General features: G+C 39.4%; 1 long non-coding RNA gene and 1 pseudogene across 1 annotated transcript; one reads left to right on the forward strand and one right to left on the reverse strand.

Annotated features, from left to right (window-relative positions):
* The first annotated feature begins 1313 nt into the window (after window positions 1–1313).
* On the forward strand, window positions 1314–23059 carry LOC144617223 (uncharacterized). The gene is made up of 3 exons (XR_013557490.2): window positions 1314–2829; window positions 10859–10931; window positions 22460–23059. It is a non-coding gene; the product is annotated as an uncharacterized LOC144617223 (long non-coding RNA).
* Window positions 4947–5264, reverse strand: LOC144617319 (UPF0729 protein C18orf32 homolog pseudogene; annotated as a pseudogene).
* Window positions 23060–24094: the final 1035 nt, after the last annotated feature.

Here is a 24094-nt window from a genome sequence, read left to right on the forward strand (position 1 = left end):
AGACACACATATTAAGTAAAGGTGCATAGAAAGTACAAGGATGGCAGAAAATCAACCATATAACAGCTAATGAAAAAACAGGTGTAGCTACAGTAATGTTAGATAAAACAGATTGAAGTCGGGAAGCATTACTGGAGAGGAAGAGGGATATTCTGAAATGGGAAGCCAGTTTACCAGGCTTAAATAGGCAAAAAATAGACAACCAAAAAGAAAAATGGACAATCCACAATCATAAGGGTTACTTTAACATACCTCTAAACAAACAGACAAAAAAGTAGGAAAAATAATAGATCTGAAGAACAGTTAGCAAACTTGATGTGATTGATATATAGAAAATACTGCCAACAATGACAATGTTTTACTTAAAACCATATTTAAAATTTATCAAAACTGACAATAAGCAGGCCTTAAAGGAAGCCCCAAAACATTTCAGAGGATCAAAATAATTGAAAATATGCTCTGACTTCAGGGAAATGATGCTCGAAATCAGTAACAAAAGATCACTAGAAAATTCTCAGGTGCCTGGAAATTAAACAGAACACACTTCTAAATAATCCATGGAACGAAGAAGAAATAACAGGCTTTAGAAAATATTTTAAGCTGAATGATAATGAAGATGTGCCATATCAAAAGTTGTGGGCTACAGCTAACACAATGCTTGGAGAGAAATGTATAGCCTTAACTATATTTACTATAAAAGTTGAAAGACTAAAATCATTTACACTTCATCTCAAGAAGCAAGAAGAGTAAAACAAAGAATGCAGAAAGAAGAAAACAATAAAAATCAGAAATCGGTGAAATAGAAAACGAATCTAAGGGCGCCTGGGTGGCTCAGTCAGTTAAGTGTCTAATTCTTGGCTTCAGTTCAGGTCATGCTCTCACAGTTCTTGAGATGGAGCCCCACACTGGGCTCTGCACTGATTGAATGGAGACTGCTTGGGATTCTCTCTCTCCCTCTCTCTGCCCCTCCCCCATTCTCTGCCCCACCCCCCCACTGTCCCTCAAAATAAATAAACATTAAAAAAAAAAAAAAAGTTAAACAAAAACAGGGGCGCCTGGGTGGCTCAGGCAGTTGAGCTTCCGACTTCGGCTCAGGTCATGATCTCAGGGTCTGTGAGTTCGAGCCCCGCATCGGGCTCTGTGCTGACAGCTCAGAGCCTGGAGGCTGTTTCAGATTCTGTGTCTCCCTCTCTCTGACCCTCCCCCATTCATGCTCTGTCTCTCTCTGTCTCAAAAATAAACAAACATTAAAAAAAAAAATTTAAATGTTCAGACTCAAAAAAAATTTATTAAAAAAAAAAAAGTTAAACAAAAACAAGCTAAAAGCTTGTTCTTTGAAAAGTTTAAGAGAACTGACATACCCCCATTAAGACATCAATAAAAAAAGAGAAAAAGTAACATCAGGAATGAAAAATACATTATCATTGGAGACTACACCAACAATGAAAAGATGTGATGATAAAATGAACATTTAACATCAATTTTAAAATGTGAATAAGGGCAAATACCTCAAAAAATTAAACTGACAACACAAATGGAAAATCTGGAGAGTGTCTTCTGTTAGTGGAAGTTGAATCAGTTATTCAAAAGTCCTTCCAGAGACAACGTAAAGCCTTTTCAGTGAGCTCTTTCAAACATTTGAGGAAGAAATTACCTTAATTTTAAACAAATTCTTCCAATAAATAGAAAAATGGAATATTTCCCAATTAAGTCCATCCTAATCATGATACCAAAACATGACAAAGGCATCATGATGTATAATAAGGGAAACTGAAATAGATACAAAAGATAGTATCTCACTACCAAGTGACGTTAATTCTCAATGTATGCAAATGTGGCTTAACACTTGAGAAACCAATGTACTCTGCCACGTTAATTTTTATAAAGGGAGAAAAATAGTTATCTCAACTGATACAAATTGGAAAAAGGATTTGATGAAATTTAACAACCATTTATAAAAAATTCTTAGCAAACTATGAATAGAACTTCTGTAAACTGCTATACAGTCTACTAGCAGACATATCTGGTGGTAAAATATTGAAAGTTTTGCCCTTGAGAGCAGGAATGACACAAGGATTCCCATAATCACTTCTTCTATTCAACATTGTACTAGAGATTCTTGCCATATATAATAAGGCAAGAAAAGAAAATGAATGGCATAAAGACTAAAAAGGAAGAAATAAAATAGTCATTTGCAGATACTATGTACATAGAAAATCCAAATGAATTTACCGACTATTAGAATTAGTAGGTGAATTTAACAAACTTCTTATAAGTACAGTACTCAAAAGTCACTTATATTTATAAATCAATACCAAATAGAAAATGGACTTTATGAAGTGATATCATTTAAAATAACACTCAAAACATCCAAGAGCTAAGAAGTCTAAGGGGAGATGTGTAGAGATATTTATTTCTATACTGAAATACACAAACTATTTTTTATATGAAGAACCAAACAAATAGAAGGATATTCCATTTTTGTGGGTTGGAAGATTCAAAAATATGGAGATAGTAGTTCTCACCAAACTGGTGTAGACAGTCAACCCAGTCTTACTGATTCTTGTTAATTTTTACAGATGTGCTTTAAGGTATGTTAATATAGGTGGTCTTATCCTCAGAGGCAGAATAGGTGTTCTGAACTTTCCTTTAGTGGCCTGAAAGAGGATAACTGCCCAGAGGTAATATGGCTAACAAGAGAAGAAGGTAGAAGAACGCACAAGCTTCTTTTTTTGACCTTTTTCTTTCTCCTCCACTCTCCCACCAGACTGCTCCAGTCTTGTTCTTCCTGGCTGTGTTCCCTCCTCCTAGGACCCCAGGCTGCATAAGGTACAGTCTAGGATTTAACCTACCTCAAAGTCCACAGCTGTGTTTGTGTGTGCGTGCACGCTATATATTACAGAAATTTTATTCATTTAAGTAAATCCCTTGAATTTAAACTTAGAAAAACCTCTCCACACAGCACTGGGGCTTATAGGCTGACTGTTAGCAACTACTTTGGGTCCCACTTTAAACCAAGTGCTATTTGAGGGACCCCCTGGAGATGTGGGCCCTAAACATTTAACTGAATATTTATAATTAGCTTTGTAGAAAACAAAGTGTTTCTAGCTATCACCAGAAATTAAGACCCATTATAGAACAAGCCCTAAATTATTTAGGATCCTGTAAAGACTTCATGTAATAAAGACAAAAATCTCCTAACATGACAGAGTTGAGTGGGTTATGTTAGTTGCAAATTCTTTTGGTTAGCCATTGAATAAGTCTTTTCTTTCCTCACTATTTCCCTTTGTTTAAACTAAATCTAATTTCAAAGGGAATTCTTTAAAGCCTATAATCTTATTTGGGCTAAGCTATTATCTGAAAACGTTCCTCGTAAAATAATGTTCCCAGAGCTGTTCAGGGTTTCCCCGATGTTAGCCAACTCCATTGAAATCACATAGAAGTCGTGACTGGCCAGATATTTGAGGTATGATATGTGATCATTAAATGTATAGTTTTAAAACATTTTAGACATAACACTTGTTGGTAGTGGGGATGGACCACTGGGGACGCACTGGCCTGGGAATGAGGAAACCCGGGGACGTGACAGCCGTCCTCACATACTGGAGTGTGAAGAGATTACAGGGACACGGCTTGTCTGCTCCTTTAGGGAGAAGTGTGACCAGAGGCTGGGATTCATAGGTGGGCAGACTGCTGCTCAAAAATGTCAGGAAGCCATTTTACAGTTAGAATAGTTCTAAATGGAACATGTGACCCCATGATTTCTCAGTCGGTGAGAACACATTCAAAACAAAGACTAGATGACCACGTATCTCTTAAACATATTTTGAAAGGAATCTTTTGGAAGGAAAGATGTTGGTTTAAATCATCTCTCAGCCCTAAGATCGTTAAGGCCTTGAGGTGAGTGAAATCTTCCTCTTAGATATCGCCCTGTTTGTAATATCAGCAGGGAGCAGATGAACCTCGTTACCTAGTCCACACAGCGTCATTTGCTGACTGACATGGCTTGTGTCCTGTGCTCTCACCTCCCTGCCAGAGATCTTTATTCCTGTTTCCTGTTCTCCCATCTTCCTGGGCAACATGAATGTGATCTCACTGTTGCTGTATTCATAGATATTTGTTTATTTTATTTTTAGAATTGTATTTATTTATTTTTTAATGTTTACTTTTGAGAGAGAGACAGAGACAGAGTGAGAGTGGGAGAGGAACAGAGAGAGAGGAAGACACAGAATCTGAAGCAGGCTCCAGGCTCTGAGCTGATAGCACAGAGCCCAATGCAGGGCTCGAACTCACAGACCATGAGATCATGACCTGAGCTGAAGTCGGAAGCTCAACCAACTGAGCCACCCAGGCACCCCTAGAACTTTATAATATACATTGGATATTTCTGTAAAAGGTATTCCATTTTTCAAAGGAGTTTCTCCTATTTCCCTATTCTACTTTCCTTAGAGCAATAAGCAATAATTACTACTCTCATAAGTAAGCTGCTCGGTTGTATTGGACAGTAATTATGTCTTTATGTTTTAAGGCTTATCACCCCAACCCCCCTTTCCTTTCACTGCACAGTTTCACTGCACCATTTCATAGTAAAATTGTACTCTGCTCAAATTCAAAGAGCCTGAACAAAAGCTAGAGGCCCAAGGATTTGGGGGTACTGATTTAGGAGCAGGGTCTACTACTGGCATAAACCTTCTAATTATTCATAACTACAAAAATAGCAATGAAAGCTACTTTAATGAAAAAGGAACTCGGGAATGAGATCATTAAATATAACTAAACACATTTTAAATATAAATGTCATGTATTTCCTGATTAGTGTCAGGTACATATCTAAGCTATCTATCCCGAATTCTGGTCTCAGAGAAAAAGGTCAGAGACCATTATAAGCAAGGTGCTTCACCTTGGCAGGTCCATTTACAACAATGAGATCTTTTGGAACAATCATTTCAGTCTTTTTTTTTACCAGAGATTTCCATTGGTCCTTTTCTTGGTAATCCATTTATGTCTGCACCCTTATAGTCTACTTTGCCTTTGTTTTTATCACGGGACTCTCAAAGAACTTTGTTAGGCCACATAGGACTAACAAAAGGGGACATCAGAGGGTATGTGTATTGCTCCAGGAATTTTTTGTAGATTCAGAGAAGAAATGGAATGACAAGGCTACCAATGCACACCAACCTCCCAAGCTTGAGGTCCTGAGCAGTGACCACCAGGCACAAGTGGAAATGTCGGCACCTCTGGAGAGAGGAAGATTTTTGTGTATTTTAGACAGCTTTAGGTCACATTGTATACATTTCTTTGTAATTCAATTCAACAAGCATTTACTGACAATTTACCGTGTGCCATCCACTATACCAGATAATGCAGACAAAATAGAAGTTAAAAAATACTCCCTGTCTTTGTGAAGCTGACAACCTATTATTGTCAGAAGCTGGCCCTCAGGGAGTTCTAGTTTACATTTAGAAAAGTCCGGTTTGGCTTAATACCTTTTTTTTTTTTCCAGGAATGATAGCAGAATTTTCCTGTATACAAAGTTTGAGGATACAAGCAAATGTTTATATTGAAACTAAAATAGTATGACTCGTATTTTTCCAAAAAGCAGATAATTTGAAAAATAGCCATTTATTGTATCTAGATACAAAAGGCATCAGAATTAATTATAGCCCTGGTTTGTACAAATATGGGTTGATAATGTGTCAATCAAATGTTACAAGTACAGGTATTAAAATGGCCAGTAAAACTAATTTATCTAATAGGTACTGGCATAGTACTAAAATTACAGACTGGAAATTCTGCCATGAATCAATGACAACTAAGGTATGTGTTGTGTAAAGTGAGAATTCTTTACAACTTCTGGTCCCACAGTTAAGTATATTAGTCTAACTGCTCAAAAGTGGTCAAACTAGACTTCTGAAATTTATAGAGTTTTTATGTTGTTCCTAAATAGTTTTGGCTATGGTCTGTCTAACTCATTATGCACATACATATGTATGTATATTTTTTATTTCTTTAAAATATACCACTTTATTCACTGTTTTTCTCTGTATGACAATTTTTTTAGTTGCAGGACTTCATAGCCGCGATGGCAAAGTCTCCACTGTTAACTGCAGTTTTATACACTAGTAGAGCTAAATTCCAATATATATTTGAAAGTAGAACCCTACATGTTAAATTTGGTCTGCTTACTATCTGCTTGCTGATAGTATCAATAATCACAGGGTCTAAAAAGCATGGCAATAAAAAACAGAAAATTTCTGCTTGCTTTATTCTGGATACTGCACTAGATACTTAATTCTATTTATTTTATCTCATATAAGAATGCCGTGATATAAAAAAGATAGAATTAGCTTCATTAAACACATAGTCCAGCAGGCCAAGATCAGTGTCACAGCATACCCCATATCATACTCCTAGTGAATTGTTCAGTCAGGATTTGAAGCCAGTCTGATGCCTGTATCTGTGCTTATTTCATTATCCTATTATTTAGGGCTCCCAATTATGAATAGTATTATTTTTTCTTTTTTTCTTTTTTTTTCTTTCTTTCTTTTTTTTTTTTTTTGGCTTAGAAAACACATTTATTTTTCATTGTGACTGGGAACTCCAAGATCAAGGTGTCGGCAGATTCAATGTCTGATGAGAACCCTCTTCCTGGTCTCCAGTCTGCCATTTTATTGCTGTACCTTCAGATGGTAGAAAGAGAAATGTCATTTTTCAAGTGCTTATTATATACCAGATAATTCTGAACACTTTTCATGATTATATCATTTAGGCCACACACATGTTTTAAGGCTTATCACCCCAACCCCCCTTTCCTTTCACTGCACAGTTTCACTGCACCATTTCATAGTAAAATTGTACTCTGCTCAAATTCAAAGAGCCTGAACAAAAGCTAGAGGCCCAAGGATTTGGGGGTACTGATTTAGGAGCAAGGTCTACTGGCACAAACCTTCTAATTATTCATAACTACAAAAATAGCAATGAAAGCTACTTTAATGAAAAAGGAACTCGGGACAGTGACATTGCCTTGCCCAGTGCAAAAGCGGTAGAGCTGAGCTAAACCCAGCACGTGGGCTTCAGAGTATGCACTCTTACCCATTACACGATAAGTTTGTCCCTCAGAACTTAAGGAACATATTTTAGTTGGTGCCCATAGCCCGACCACAACCGCTCAGTTCCCTTAGAGTGGTCCTTAAATGTGGGGAAGGACCTGGGAAAGAAACACGAGACAGCATTGCCCTGGAAGCCCAGGGGAGACAGGTCAGTGGTGTCAGGTAAGGAGGAAGGTCAGCTGAGATGAAGACTGACCAGTGATTCTGATGGCCTCCTGTCTGCAAAGCTCTGCCTAAGAGATGTGGGGGGAGGGCCCAGCAACGGGAAAGGACTGCCTGCTGTGCTCAGGGCAGCTGAAGTTCAAAGCCAGAATGGTGCCGAGGCACAGACTTGTTTGATGTTTTCCAGCAGTAAAGAGGAGCCATGAGCAGAGGGCTGGAATTTTCCAGGAATGGGAATTTTTCGGGGGAGACACTGCAAAACAGGACAAGGTTTGAAGGAGCTGAGCATTCTAGTTTGAGAAAACGTGGACCACGGGTCCAGACTGTAGGAGAGAGAAGAAAGTAAGCCTGGGAGTAAACAGTAAATGGGGAGAATGGTGTTGTCTTTACCAAAAACAGAACAATTCAACCTTAATGGGACAGGACGAATGTTATAGTGCATTTATTAGTTGATCAGATAAGAAGGGGCATCTAAGGCCTCTAATAGGATATGTTCTCACTGTGGGTTGAATGTAACTGAAAACAGCAAATTGAGTGAGTTGGCAAAAGCCTTGGGATTCAGGGCACACCTGCGTTTGGTTGTGTAAATTGGTGTAGCTTTTCTGAGGTTTATTTATCAATATATGCCTGTTAAAATCATGACAACTCTTTGATCCAACAATTTCACTCCTATGAATTTGTCTTGTGGAAATATTTGCTGAAATTTTCATAAAAGTAATTTCATAGAAACGTTTTTTTCAACTAAGTGTGTTTAAAAAAAAAACAAAACAAAAACTGTGTTTTGTAGTTGTTTATTACATTAACTTAAATACACATTAAAAATAAATAAATACACACTCATATATAACTTTACTATTTCATTCAAAGTATAGCTTTGATCTTTTAATATAATTTTGGGGATAGGTATTTCTAGTGAGTAGCTAACAGTTTTTCTCTAAAGCAGAAAAGAATATTCACTAATTCCTATGCATCTTTTAGACTGAGAGTAACTTGTTTAAAAAAAATTATATAATTTCTCTATTATTCTGAGAGTGAGTGCATCTGTCAATTGGGCTTTTTTTATCAAGGGATACCCAAGTTTGATTTTGATATATAAAGTGACAACCCTTTTCTTTTCTTTTCTCTTCCTTTTTTTTTTTTTCTTTAGGACATTATATACCTGTTTGCAGACAAGAACTCAAAATGAAAAATGCCTGAAAAACCCCTAATCAGCTTCCTCTTCTTTTTTAAGTTTATTTCTTTATTTTGAGAGAGAGAGAGAGAGAGAGAGAGAGAGCTGAAGCATGAGAGGGGCAGAGAGAGAGAGAGAGGGAAACAGAGAATCTTAAGTAGGCTCTATGCCATCAGCAGAGAGCCCCAAGCGGGGATTGATCCCACAAACCATGAGATCATGACCTGAGCCAAAATCAAGAGTTGGTTGCTTGTTTAGTTATTTATTTTAAGAGAGAGAGAGAGAGAGAGAAGAAGAAATAAGAAATGTAAATTAAGAACAGTTTTTCAGGTCTTCTATAGAATCTGGAATATCACCATTTTGCCCCTGGTGAAACCATCCAATGAGGTTAAGTAATTTAGTTTTATCAGAATGTGAACCCAAGCAAATATGATTTCTAAGACTGTGGTAGTTCTATCCCATGATAAAGTATATATTACAAGAAATGTTGATCATAATAAATAGCTAAAATAAACAGATTTTATTAGGTCAGGTACTGTTTTACGTACTTTGCCTCTACCTCTCAACAAACTCTAGTGAGCTCTTTATTGATTTATGAAGTTATACATCTATGAATTCAGTCAAACTTGGCTATTAATTAAATGCCCTTCAAGTTGGGTTTGTAAAAAATTAATTGACATTCATTCCTTTTTAAAGAAAACAACAGGTTTTTGGCCTGGGACCAAGATGTTCTTTAAAAAAAAACAGTAAATATCTAGATCTTGCTCAACTTCAAGTTCTTTCCGAATTTGTGCTTTCAGAGCACTGAGAACATTGCAGCCAAAACAAGCAGTGACATTCTGTACACCTCGAGTGACATCATTACATTTTATGTTTTGAAGCTTATAAATACAAAATGCTGATTTAAAATTTTTTAAATTCCATTGATTATTTTGTTTCCATAAAATGCCCTCTTTTAATCTATTTTCAATAAGGCACAGCTATCAAACTAATAAGTACAATCAGTAAGAAGCAATTTTACCCTCTAGAATGGAACTAAGTGCTGATTTATAGAAATAATGTTTCTGACTACAGTGTTTTAAAAAAAAAAGTCTCCAATATAAATTATGTACTTGTAAAAATAGATGACAGGATTTTTTTTTAATAGTTGTCTCCTGGTAAACATAAGCTTCTGTCCTCCAAATGACAATTGACAGCTTCATTTTCAAATATTTTATGTAATAGCCATGGGCTAGCAACTGTGTTTATGTATATATATATACATATATATCTATATATATATGTATATATATATATATATGTGTGTGTGTGTGTGTGTATATATATATATATATGTGTGTGTGTGTGTGTGTGTGTATAAATAAATTTATTTATTTATTTTAAGAGAAAAAGAGCACAAGCAGTGGAGGGACAGAGAGAGGGGGAGAGAGAATCAGAAGCAGGCTCTGTGCCATCAGCACAAAGTCCCACATGGGGCTCAGTCCCATCAACTGTGAGATCATGACCTGAGGTGAAATCAAGAGTTAGATGCTTAACTGAGTGAGCCACCCAGGCATCCCTATATATTTTTATACCAGAATCATAGTATTTATCAGTGATGGTCATCTGGATTGCATAAAGAAGATGCACCTAAGCCTGTTTCTGAATCATGTGGTTTAGTTAAATCTCATTAGTTGGATTTTAAAATATGTTGATAATTTCTTTCAGCACTTAGTCTTTGACATATATAAATTTTAAATTTCCAGTCAAATTCAGTGCTGACAACATAAATATTTTATGTAATGGTGGAAAAAAACCCAGAACTGGATTGCAGATTTAAAAAATCAAAGTGTATACACAACAAAGCAGAAATATTGGAAGAGGGATGGACTCCTAGTGTTTCAAAGCCATCAAACCTTATTCTGAATAGTATGACTTCTGTGAATCTCACATTCACAAATGAGATCAACTGTATTTTTTTATTGTAAAGGGACACAAAATTGTAAACAACTGAATATTGGCATAAAACAAATACAATACAGTTTTAAGCTTTTTCATAATTAAATAAAACATTTAAACTTTGTTACATATTTATAATACATCAATTATATATAGTATATATAATAAATAATTATAGATCTTTATGTGTGAACAATGCACAAATTGTTAACCAGTACAGAGATCAGATTAAGTTTGTTTCTGAATAGTTGAGTACATCACATTAGAGTATGCTATATGGTTTAAATCAGAATGAAAAAGCTATGGCCCACAGAGCACATCTGGTCTGCCACCTGTTTTCGTAAATAAAGTTTTATTAGAGCATAGCCATGCCATCAATTTACCTAGTGTCTGTGGCTGCAAAGTCAGAGTTGAGTAGTTAGGACAGAGACCCTATGGTCTGCAAAGCCTAAAATATTTCCTATCTGTCCCTTTACAGAAAAAAAGTTTGCTGATCCCTGAATTTGATGAATGAGTCTGACTATGAGTTGACTATTTCACCTGCTATTCTAGTAAGTGTTGTTTGTGCCTATAGGAATTCCCTCTTCCGGCTTTTGACTAATGTGTTTAAAAGATAGCCAAGATAGTCTAAATGTCCACATTAGTCCATTCATATCATATTTACTTGTTGATTTTTTATGACCTTGTTAGAGCTAGTGTGTATATATATATATATATATATATATATATATATATAGTATAGTATATATAGTATACATATATACACTCATTTTCAAAACCTATTTCAAAGACTCGTGTCTCCTCTGAAATCATGGCCTCAGATATTTTTCAAGACGGTGAGCCATACATTTGGTTTTCAACATTTTGAATCACACTTCCTTTGGTTATGAAATGAAATACATTTCATGGGAAGTTATATTATAGTTCTAAATGGCCCTAAAACTAGAGGGAAATGAATAGCCCGCCCTCTTTGCCCTGGAGTTTTGCCTTTAGTCCTTACTATATGAAATATAAATCACATTACTTAAGGAAGCCTAAATAGAAAATCATGGTACCTAACAGTTATTGAGACTCCATTATGTGCCAGGTACTGCTAGGTACTCTATATACATTCTCTCATTATATCCACATAAGCATAAGAAACAGGTTGGTGAGTTTCTCCATTTTACAAATGAGGAAACTAAGTCTTAATTAAGACACTTGCCCAAAATCACAGAACCCGTAATCAACAGAACCAAGACTCACACATAGAATGGTCAGATTACTAAATCAGGGCCCTTAATCTCACTATTAAATAATAGGTGTGAGTATTTTTGCACTTTCATATACTTTCACATGTCCTTTAACGTGTTAATATAACCAACCCAGAGAATATAATGGAATTACTCAGTAAATTGACATCTTTGTTTCCTCTCACTGGCAAATGTCAATGGGAGAACTATTCCTTGCTGTCATTCCTCCTTTCTTGCCTGATTTTCCTGTCCATTCCCAACACCCTACCTGTATAATCTGAGACAAGCAAGGAAATCCTGCCTTCAGGGTCCCTGCAGTCTCATCCTATTTTTAATCCTCAGCCTGTTGACACTCACTAGCTTCTGAAGGCCATTAAACAAGAAGAGTTGCTACTTTTTCTATTGTGGAAATCACTAACTGGAAGGTGACATTACAAATGGGCAGGGAAATTTGCCTGAGGGAAAAGAGCAGTAGTATTGAGCTAAAAGGCCTACTGACTACCAGAAGTCCTCATGGTTAGTGAACTGTGTAGGTCATGAAAACGGTACCTGAGGAGTTGGGGAATTCTAGGTAATCTGGCTTCATAACTTCAAGTGTTAATTACAAAGATGAAAGGGCATTTGAAGATGGTTCTTACCGTGCACATTTGGGCAATAAATATTTAGGAATACGGAGATGAACAAAGTGTGTTTCCTGTGGTGAATTTTTGATCTAGAGACCTCAAAAGCAAACAGAATAAGACCCTCTCTTCCTTAAATCATTTACTTGAAAAATGGTACGATGGCTTCCTTAGGCCCAGCCAGTATAATGCCTGTTACATTTGTAAACTCTGGAGGGTCCTGTAACATAAAATCTATTCATATAATTGTATTTGGGGATGGAGTGGAGTAGTAACCCAATGTCTGCATCATACTTAATGGATGAACCACACCAGAGGCAAACTGATCTAGAGAAACATAGTAAGAATGCTGATCACTACTGCTATTTAACTACTATTGAACATTGTACTGGAAATATCAGCTAATATAATTAAGCAAGAGAAAGAATGTAGAGGTAAAAAACTTGGAAAGGACAAGATAAAATGATCACTATTTGTAGATGAAATATAATTGTAAGCCTACAACCTCAAAGAGAATCACCAACAAAGTACAAAGAGTAGGAGAATCCAGCAAGATGATCGGGTACAGGGAAAGGATTCTAAGTTAATGAGTAGCACCTAACAGCTATCTTGAACGAGTAGCACTGACCCACCTGTTGATAATTGCCGCTGGTAAGGGGTAACCACACAATTGTTTTATTTAGATTTTCTGATTGAAAAACAAAATGTGTTACCCTCCCAACTGTGAAAATTCTTTTCAAGTCCATGTCCACAAATTACCCAACAGAATCTTCCTGAGCCAATACAGAGAATAAGGTAAGCTAACTGAACATTTTTCCTAAGCAGCCTATTAAACAAAAATCTCAATGGAAGTTTTGGCATGTTTATCATCTGAGGGCCACCTCCATTTGTTCCTTCCCCTGCAATAGCGGTGGTCCCACCAGAGATTTGTCCACTTATGTGAATTGGGTCTTTTGAGCATTTTTCCAAGAAAAGGTAACTTTCTAGGCAGGTTTGTTGTAGCTATTTCAATAATCATTGTGCATATGTCTCCTGTAATAATACTTAAAATCAGATGATGCTGACCCAGTTAGAGCTAAGGATTAAAGAAATCTGCTTAGAAGTGAATTGAGTCCACTAGAGCAACTGCCAAGAGAAATGCATTCCGCAGAATGCCCTTCAGAGAACCTCTCATTAGCCAGACTGCAAAGCTTTGATTTCTTTTCACTTGCTATACAACTGCCTGGGTTTCATTTAAACATGGGTGTAATATGTGTTCATATGTGTTCACAGAATATTTGGTTTAGTCTTTCATTTTTCCTGGACACCATATTCAGTCTTATGCAGAACTCAGTTAAATTATCACTCTACCCTAAAATAAAAATTAAAGACCATACAATCTTAATACAAATTGTATATACTCTAGGTATGTTCTTCATATGATTTTTATATAACTTCCAATACATCAGAATTATGAAAAAGTTAAAGCATTGCCTTTTAAACTAGAACCAGTTTTTGACTCTGAGCCTTTAATCTGAAATACCAAAACCAACAGCAAAGTCTATTGCTCCTCCCATCAACCAGAGGCCATAGAATCTGCACAGAAATACATCTGTGCTTTCCTGAACTACTGCCAATTTTGCATTTATCCTTCCTTCTATGCATTTGTTTCTATGTTGGATTTGATGTTATCTGTGGCTGTTGTGTTTTGTCTATAATGTGTTCTCTCTCTTTTTTTTTTTTAATGTTTTATTTATTTTTGAGAGAGAAAGACAGAATGGCAAGTGGAGGAGGGGCAGAGAGAGAGGGAGACACACAGTCCAAAGCAGGCTCCAGGCTCTGAGCTGTCAGCACAGAGCCCAATGTGGGGCTCAAACTCACGAACCGTGAGATCATGACCTGAGCCATAGTCGGACGCTTAACCGACTGAGCCACTCAGGGGCCCCGTCTGTAATGTGTTCTTAATACACATCCTATGTCAGATGCATTTGTATCAGTGTTATCTATTATAGGCTAAAAAATCTCAGGTGCCCTTCAGAAGGGAGGAGTTTTAATAGCCAATGTCTTGAGCCTTGGGTCTGCATTACACCCACCTGGGGTGATTTGTTTATTCAAACAAGGATGTTGCCCCTGAAGGTTCCTATTCAATAGATGTGGGGTGGGTCTGGGGTGTGTGGGTGGCCCAGTCAGTGAAGCGTCCGACTTGGACTGAGGTCACGATCTCATGGTTTGTGAGTCCGATCGCCATGTCAGGCTCAGAACCTGGAGTCTGCTTCGGATTCTGTGTCTCCCTCTCTCTCTCTCTGCCCCTCCCCTGCTTGTGCTCTGTCTCTCTCTCTCTCAAAAATAAACATTAAAAAATTAAAAAAAAAAAAAAAGATGTGAAGCGGGCCTTACCACTAATTCTGATGCACAAGAGTTGAGAGGCACTCTTTTTAATATTATGTCAAGTCCTATCCATAGTACCCAGCATACTGACCCTCAAAAACTCTTTCTGTAACTGGTGAACTGGTTTGAGATGGAGCCTCACTTGAGGGGTCACAGGCAGTCCTTGCACAAGTAAGTCCAGTGATTCTAAGGAAATACGATGCTGACAAATCCACAGATGCACTTGACCTGTGTCCCTTGAGCCCACCAGATTATTGATTTAACCAGGACAGGCCCAACCTCTTTTATAACTAAAAAAACTTTTGTGGGGCACCTGGCTGGCTCAGTGGGTGGAGCATGCAACTCTTGATCTCAGGGTTGTAAGTTCGAGTCCCATTTTAGGTATGGAGATTACTTTAAAAGAAATAAAATAAAATCTTAAAAAAAAAAATTTGTGTGTAAAGATTCTAGGTTGCTAACAATCTAAGAAAGAATATGCCTCTATTGTCATAAAACACTCTTTATATTTATGGAGTTCTTTTCCTTGACTTAAAAGTGGGGAAATAACCATCTATTCCAATAAGCGCTTCACATATAAGATCCCAGAGCTGAGTTTTATGATGCAGTAAGTTAAAATTCCTGAAGATTTGCGGGTAATGTAATGGAAGTCAGTGTTATATTTTCTTGGTAGAAACCATTTCCACGCTTGGTAGCTCCAACAACGGCAATTAGTTTGCGGCAATCCTAAAACTGCAAGAATTAACTGGATTTAGACGATGGGGCCTGAAGGCCAGCCCTGGTACCCTAGTGGAAGAAGGACCTGTCTTCCTGACTTCCGTGGTGCTTCACAAATGCTAGGTGTGTCAGAATCGCCTGGAAAGCTTGTTAAACACGCAGATTCCTAGACCTCACCTCCAGAGATTTTGATCGAGTAGCTCAGCCACAAAGCCTAGGAATCTGCAGGTTTAACAGCCACGCCAGGTTGACTCTGATGTAGGGGAGGTGATACCTACAGAAATATCATGCTGGGTTGTGCTTTATTTATTTTTTTTTTTCACTTCCAGTGTCTGAAGGAAACTAATGAAAGAGCTTAACAACCTCAGCTATCATGGGGTTTTCCCACGCTAGGCATGTAGTAAACTGTTTTTATGACCTGTTTTCTAACAAGTGTATTTATACGTCAAAGAACCTCTTCTGCCCCTTGGAGACATTTATTCCTGGTTGAAATTCAGTCTTGGAGCCAATGTTTTCAAACCCAATGAATTAAACTGTCTCACCAAAGTTACTGGGAGTGTTTTTACAAGTGCTACCCTTTAATCTGAATGAAAATAAAATAGAGACTCCACTAAAATGACTTCAGATACAATGCATGATCTAACCAAGAGAGGATACTGCTAAGTAATCTGACAACATGACTAGTTCTCTGTAGTGGGAAGTAGTTGGTAAGCAGTGTTGCAAAAGGGCTCGACTGAAATGGTAGTTCAGGCTGTGAGACCATTGTGGGAGGAGAGGAGAGATGAGAAGGACCTTTCTCACTGCTTTAGTACCACTGAGATCTTCCCTACTTTGGACTAAGGTAGTGGGAGAAGGACCTGAGGTGAGTCCCTTCCCCTGTCTGCTCTTTTCACACCATTTTCCTCTTCTGTCCCTTGCTCTCCCATTTTGGTTTCCCTTACTTTTTCTCAGAGGTATAGTGAAGTCGGGGACCCAAGTAGAGCCCTTTGAAGGGGGCCACTTGACCTTTGAAAAACATGACGATGATACATTTTCCTGCAGACTGTCAGTCAGAGGTCTCATCCTCACAATTGAAAGGGCGCAACAGTTTGTAAAACCAATCCATCTTTTCCTCCTTTTCGATGCTCACGGTAGTAAAGTCTATCGTGAGGATTTCTGAAATGGGGAGGAAATAGGAAATTAGTATTCTGAAACTGATTTGGAACCTCAGACAAGCCGCCATTGTGCGGATGAGTCACCAAAAGGTCTGGGAGCTGTTTGCCATCTATCAACGCAGAAGGAGGTTAGAATGGAAATCAGCGAAAAACAAATGACTCAGTTTTCCTTTTTAGAAAATGCTCAGTTCCAGTGGCCTGATTTCCCCATTTAAATAAAAAGGATGAAACCATGGCCAGCCAATGGCAGTCCAGGTTGGACAGTTAGGGACAGCTTCCTGCATTGGTGTCAGTCAAAAAAGTGAGGTTTCCCACTCACTAGTGCTCTAGGAAACTTTTTGCAGAAGCTTATGACATTATGTACCAGGAAGAGGAGATGTAAGTCAAAGGAAGATTCAACCATGTATTTATTTCCTGCTTTGTCAGAGACTCATGTGATTGGAAAGAATGAGAAGGCCTGTGTTTCCATCCCAACTTTTCTGTTTACACGCTGTGTGACTTTGGCAGGTCATACAACCTTTTTGACAGTGTTTTCTCTTCTGTGAAGTGAGAATAATATCTGCATCACAGGGCAGTTGTGAAGGGCAAGTGAGAAAGTATACCTGAGTTAGTGCACATTTTTAAGCCCTAAAAAATGTAAAGTATCTTTGCTGCTGTGAAGGTATTTGGAGGGATGGCAATGGCCTTGGGTCACAGAAATGAGGCGAGAGAGAGGGAGTGCACTATTACTGCTTTGAGGGGAAATGGTAAATGTTTGAATGGACATCCCTGTTATCATATTTCATATATCTGAAGATGGGCCTTCCGTATAAAAACTCAATCATGACCATCATTGATTTCAAAATGTTAGGTAACAAATGTGTCAACAGTAGACATTTCTGATTAAAGAATAATAGCCATCATTTAATGCTCCCTTTAGACTCAGCATAGTAATACGCTCTTTTTCAGATGATCTCATTTAATCATAGCCCTGTGATGCGGAAGTTCTCAACAGCCACTATCAACAACCCCGTGCATTGAGTATTATATAGTATTTATCATATAGTATTATTATTCCCACTTTAAACATGATGAAACTCATCAAAATTAAACTGTTAAAAACTTTCCCAGAGTCATACACCTACTAGGCAGTGGAGCAGAGTTTCAAACCCAAGTGTGTCTGACTCAGAAACATGTGTCCTTAACCACCAAAATCTTGAAGAGAATAGAAGCCACATTGTTTTCCACTGAATTGAAACAAAAGTCCTGTCTCTGTGACAAGCTGACCTTTACTTAAGTTACTGTTTTTGAAATAGGTGAATGGTGATGAGAGTAGTGTAAACACACACACACACACACACACACACACACACACACACACACACGCACACTCCCCTGCCTCACACCCGGTCCCTGTCAACCATGATTTATTTGCTAAGAAGTTGCTATAACTGATGAAATAAAAAAGCTTAGGCTTTTACTCCTCCTGCCTTAGTACTGACAGCTATGTGTCTTTGAGTAAGGAATTTAAATTCTGAGCCTTGATTTCTTCTATGAGTGGAAGTCCAAATGTTTATCCAGCCCACCTCACTGGGTGAGGTTCAAATGACATGGTGCACACGAAAGTGTTTATAGATACTAAAGAAAAGGGAGGGCTTTATTAAGAATCTCTTCCAGGGATGGGGCATCTGCGTGGCTCAGTTGGTTGAGCATCTGACTTTGGCTCAGGTCATGATCCTGTGGTTCATGAGTTCGAGCCCCACATTGGGCTCTCTGCTGTTAGTGCAGAGCCCGCTTCAGATCCTCTGTCCCCCTGTCTCTCTCTGCTCTCCCCTGCTCGCTCTCTCTCAAAAATAAATAAACATTTAAAAAAATGTCTTCCAGGGCGTGTGAGTGGCTCAGTCAACTAAGCATCTGACTCCTTGATTTCTGCTCAGTTCATGATCTCCCAATTTGTGAGACCAGGGATCAAGCCCCATGTCAGGCTCTGCTTGGGATTCTCTTTCTCCTTTCTGGCCCTATCCACCCACTTGTACTCTCTTTCTCTCTCTCAAAATAAAGAAATAAACATTTAAAAAGAAAGAAAGGAAGAAAGAATCTCTTCCACCAGAAAGAGGTTGGGAGGTGGTTTGGCAAGTAGTACAGAAAAATAAAAATAACCATTAACCCCCTGCCTGTAATAGTCACTCTTCTCATGATGTATTTGCTCATCTAAAGAAGTGTCTTTCAAATCCTGGTGTACCTACTGGTGGCACACGACATTATTTAAAGGGGTATGTGAAAAATTATTTTCAGAGTTTTATGCTCTAAAGTACTACAGGAAAATATACAAAACCTGTGATTTCCCTGATGATTGTTGAGGATTTGGCTAAGCATAAAAATTGAGTCAATTTAAAGTTGACTAAGTATTATCAAGTACAGGTGTCCCATGGATCTGGCAAGCATAGTAAAAGTAGAAGGCAAGTGCCTTTAGGAAACACCGAGAAACACTTGCTCTGTTTGGAAACAGACTAATCTTGGAGGAGTTGGTCAGGGTTCTCTCCGCTTGATCTCTGTTGATCTCCTCACGTCTTCAACAGCAGTCATCATGACAGTGAAGAGGCCTGTGGACACTCCTCAAAGTTTATCCCATGCCCCGCTCCCCTGCTCCAGCTGAATGCACTCCACAAGAAAGGCAATTGAAGCCAAAGGGCTCCTTTTTTCCTTCTCTAAGAAATATGCTCTTCACTCTGTGTGTTACCCAGAGGATTCAAACCCCGGATGTGCCTTCTACACAGAGCCTGAGTCTAGTTTAAAAATTTACTTTTGATATCTCAGAAGTCCTGATCCAGCATCTTTCAGAGAGAAAGTCTAAGTGTTCCGGAAAAGGATTAGAACAGTCCCGCTGTGATTAATTCCCAGTTTAGGCCCTGAGTGTCTGCCATTCTCTAGCTGCAGTTAAGCTACTAAAGGTTGAAAGCCAGTGATAACTATTTTACTGCAAGGTTTTTGTCTTTGATGACAGGACTTTCACTTAAGATGGCTTCTCCAGGCCTTTCTGAGAAACCAGTATTGACCTGATGTGGCCTCTTAAAAAGCAACACAGTTTTCTGTATTAAGGGACTTCAGTGGACCATATCCAATCTTTCTCCAAATATAATCTAACTACTCAGACAGTGGTTGAAAGAAAAATAAAGAAGCATCATTTATTAAGGAAAAGAAACCTTCCTGTATTTTCTCAAGGAGCTCCTGGGTTAATGCAGACATTTTCTCTCATCATTTTAATGCTTTTTAAATTTTATTTATTTATTTTGAGAGAGAGAGAGAGAGAGATCATGTGCAGGGTAGGGGCAGAGAGAGAGAATCCCAAGCAGGCTCCACACTGTCAGTGCAGAGCCCGACGTGGGGCTTGAACTCATGAACCAGAAGATCATGACCTGAGCTGAAATCAAGAGTCGGACGCTTAACCAACTGAGCCACCCAGGTGGCGCCCCTCTCATCATTTAACAGCAACATCTGGATTTTTAAAACATAGAGAAGGAGGTTTAGAGATTCACCAGTGGTCCACAGCTAAGGGGCAGAGCTGTGATCTGAGCCCAGTTCTGTGTGGTTGCAGAGACTATGACTTTCCACCATACCACAGTACTCACACTCAAATCTTTATTAAGCGATATCGAGGACTAGCACTTTTTAAAATAATTTAATTTCATTAGGGAGTGAAGAGAATCAGAATTTGAAAGCTATGTGTACGGAAACCGCCTGCACACACCATTCATGGGGGCTTCCAGGCTGGTTGCGAAGGGGGACCGCTTGGACCCCAGCGCTGTCGTGGCTCTCGGTGTTGGCGAAAATGCTGGAGGAGCATCCCCACTGGGGCTGAGCCGGAGAGGAGTCCAGGGCAGGAACAAAGGCTGATGCTCCTCTTCCCCGTTCCTCCTTACCCTGCCCACAGGTGTAAGCAGAGGGCCGGGGCGGCTATGAATCATTAAGGAGGGGAGTGCTAGGGCACTGTCTCAAGGGAGAGATTTCCCTCACCCAACAGAGGTTTTCTTCCCCCCCTTTGACGAATTTAGCTGGAGGAATCTGACAACAAACCACGAGATTTCTTTGTTGGGCTGAGCAGGCAGGACCCATGCGAAGTATTTTCCCACGCCACTTCTACCACCTCGCAGAAAACTGCCTGAGTGGTTTCTGTTTTCCTTCTGTGTCCCCCCAGCCCGAGGTCAAACAGTAACCGAAAAACGTCATTGCTCTCGGTCACTGTTTGGTTCTGCCACTCAGCGGGAGGATTGAAGTGAGCTCCTCCTGATCAGTTGCCTGTTGGCAAGGTTGCACAGGAGGCAGGCTCTGTACCCACTGTTGAAAGTTAGGCAGACACATGTGGTCCAGTTTGCAGAGATTTCCACTGCCAACCTCCTGATGGAAAGTTCCTGACGGCTTCCTTAACATTGTGAGGAGACAGGCACCTTCCACGCTGCCCCCCCCCCCACGGGGTCATTGCCATTATTTATCATATGAAATGGATCGCCACAAAGAACTTGTTTTGATTTAGCCCAGGTCCCTGATTTTCAAAAATTATTTTGGCACTGAAATGTCTCTTTCCCTCTCTTAAAGTTTGTCATTGGTTGTGTTGCTTGCCTCTAGCCAGAGCCCTTTGGAATGCCTTACTCTTGAAGCTGAGTGCACGATGCCCTGAGATTGCCGAGTGTCAGGCCTGGCCCTGGGAGTGAGGTTACTCAGGTGTTATCAGACTGTGCACCGCCAGCCGCTCAAAACCCCACTCCAGCTCAGTGTGATAACAGCCCAGACTAATGGTCTGCTATGAAACACTCCCCGGCATCCCCCAAAAGTCTGTTATCTGGCAAGTATTTTGCACTTAATACCCAGAAAATGTAAAATCTCTGGGCTCTGGTGGGTTCTCTGAATCTCAAGTCAGCAAAATGCTAAGCAGCTTTTGAAGCAAGTGTATAAAACGTGCTTGGAACAGCAGTTTGCCTCCTCACTTTTGTAACAGCTTGACTTTTGTCTTCTGCGAGAGCAATGCTCTTCATGCTGGGGTGTGTGGACCACATACCCTACCTTCTACCTCCCAAAGTCCACAAACACTTCCCAAAGGTATCAGGCAAGAGAGTCGACACAAAGACATTTCTAGACCTTTAATTTCTGTATGAATAATTTCCCCAAAGTCATCTGCCTTTGGAGGTAGGGGTGCCACTAGATGCTTCGTGCATTCTAAAGAATGAGGAAAAAGCTGAACCAACTCCAGAGATCTGAGTGGGCTGGGTCTCCAGGAAAAAGAGAAACACAGGGAACCCCCAGGGGGACCTGTGGGGGAGGCAGCATAGATGGAGAAGGAGAATGAGATCCAGAAACTAGGACCTTGTCTTCCAAGGGACAGCAGACCTTTAAAAGGGACCAGTTCTCTTGGAGCAGAATTAACTGTAACTGGAAAAAGAATCTCCAGAAAACATTTCTGTTGGTGCTGATTATTGGTTTAAACTGCTAAGCTGAACTGAATAACAAGATTGTACCTGTGATTTACCAGCTAATTAGATAAATATAATAGCCAGTGTGTGTTGGGGGCAGGAGGGGCGTTGTCTATGGTGGGAGAGGGATTGTCTATGAATAATTTGGCTCCTGAGATCTCCACACATTGTCTATTAAATCGCTCTCCTGTAACATACCCTCCCTGTAAATTTGTGTGTTTGTTACGATTTATAATTCACAAAGTATTTTCACATTATCCCACTTAATCTCCCTATTCTTCTTATGCCACATTGAAGACAAGAGCCACTAGGATGAGCTCCCTCAACTCTCCATCTGGGCTTCCTGAATGAATTCTGCACCTGCACCTCCCTGGCCTCCTTCCCTGCCGTGTCCATGGAATGCAAAGTGCCCCTTCCCCTGCCCAAGGCTAATTCCACCTCCTCCCCTTCCTGGGGACCCCATCAATCATCCACCACTAACTTTAGCATCTTTCTTTCAACTGGCTCTTTCCCACACACTAACATGGCCAAATCTCTCCTGTCTTCAGGGAAACGAAGACCCGGTTGACCTGATGTTGCCTCTAGCTACTGTCTCCATCATCTGCCTGCACAGTCTAGCTACGTGACAGCAGCTGCACTCTCCTGTCTCAGTCTTCAGCCCGCTGCTTCTGGTTTCTGCCATTCTTGCAGAATGGCTTTGAAGTCATCAAATCCAGTGACCTTTATGCTACCCACTCTCCTTGAGCCATTTGGTACTGTGGAACAATTCCTCCTTCTTGAAACATCCCCTTTCCGTGACTTCAAGGTTACCCCTCTTTCCAGACTTTTCCCCATCATCTCTAGCTCTTCCGGCTCAGGCTCCTTCACTGCGTTCTCTTCCTTCACCTGCTCTTTAAAAAACTACGATTATTAAAGTCTGACATACATACAGAGAAGTGTACAAATCCTGACTTTACAGACCAATTTTTACCAGCTGAACATACCCAAGTAACTGACACATAGATCAAAAAAAAAAAAACTGTTTCCAGCACCCCCAGAAATACCCCTTGTACCCTCTTACAGCCGCCCCGCGCTCCTAAAGAGTGACCACCATCTAGACTTTGAACGTCAGAGATGTGTTTTGCCTGTGTTTGAACTTTATATAAATGTGGACGAACATGTTTTGTGTCAGGCTTTTTTTGCTCAGCATCTGGATGGTAGAACTGTCCATATATATTTTTTTTTGTAGGTGCACTTTGTTCATGCTTACTGCTGTAGGAGATTTGACAGAGAGAATACTCCACAGTTCATGTATCTGTTCTTCTGTGATGGGCATTTGGTGAGTATCCACACGTTGCTGTTAGAAAGTGTGCCATGATAAAACCCTCAGTGCCTGCTTTTTAAACAGTGAGCTCTCTAGATTTCAAGACCTCCCTTTTTACGTGGTGTCCAGAGTGGCTCTGGAATATTTGGGGAGGCAGAGATTGCTTAAACATGAGAGCCGTGCCTCCTCTCACTAAGTAAGATAGAAGCTTGTGGACATGTTTCAGGTGAATATGTTTTCAAATAGTACTATTTTTACACACTAAAATGTAATATCTATATGCCAGTTGAACAACAATAACAATGTGAAGTCCAAAATTCTTACAGGAAAGACTAAATTAGTGCCAGCTATGTGCAAGATTCTCATAGTAGAGATTAAATTAGTAAAATATAATTTATTTCTTAGTGTATAGAGCCTATGATTCCATAATTCCACTGAATGCTTAAGTTCTATTAGTTTGGTATTAATTTCTACTCCACAATAATTAGTGACGGGACCTGGTTCTCTTTTATGACACTATGTAAATGTCCCTAGCAAGGCAAAGTAGAAAATGGGCATACCATTCTTGCTGCAGTGAGCGGCCACCTCAAAAGGATAGCTCCAAGCCCCAAAATTCATTAATGAGACCATATCAAGTAAGAGTCAAGACTGATTAATACATAAAATCAAGGTGTAGATATTTTAGGTAAAAGCAAAGTTCTGGGATTATACTCATATCAAGTCTATAAAGACATTTTTTTTAATGCTTATTTATTTTTGAGAGAGAAAGACAGAGCAAGAGTGGGGGAGGGGCAGAGAGAGAGGGAGACACAGAATCGGAAGCAGGTTCCAGGCTCTCAGCTGTCAGCACAGAGCCTGACACGGGGTTTGAACTCATGAA

This window comes from Panthera onca, chromosome C1 (assembly GCF_046562875.1).
Source record: "Panthera onca isolate mPanOnc1 chromosome C1, mPanOnc1 haplotype 2, whole genome shotgun sequence".
NCBI lineage: Eukaryota > Metazoa > Chordata > Mammalia > Carnivora > Felidae > Panthera > Panthera onca.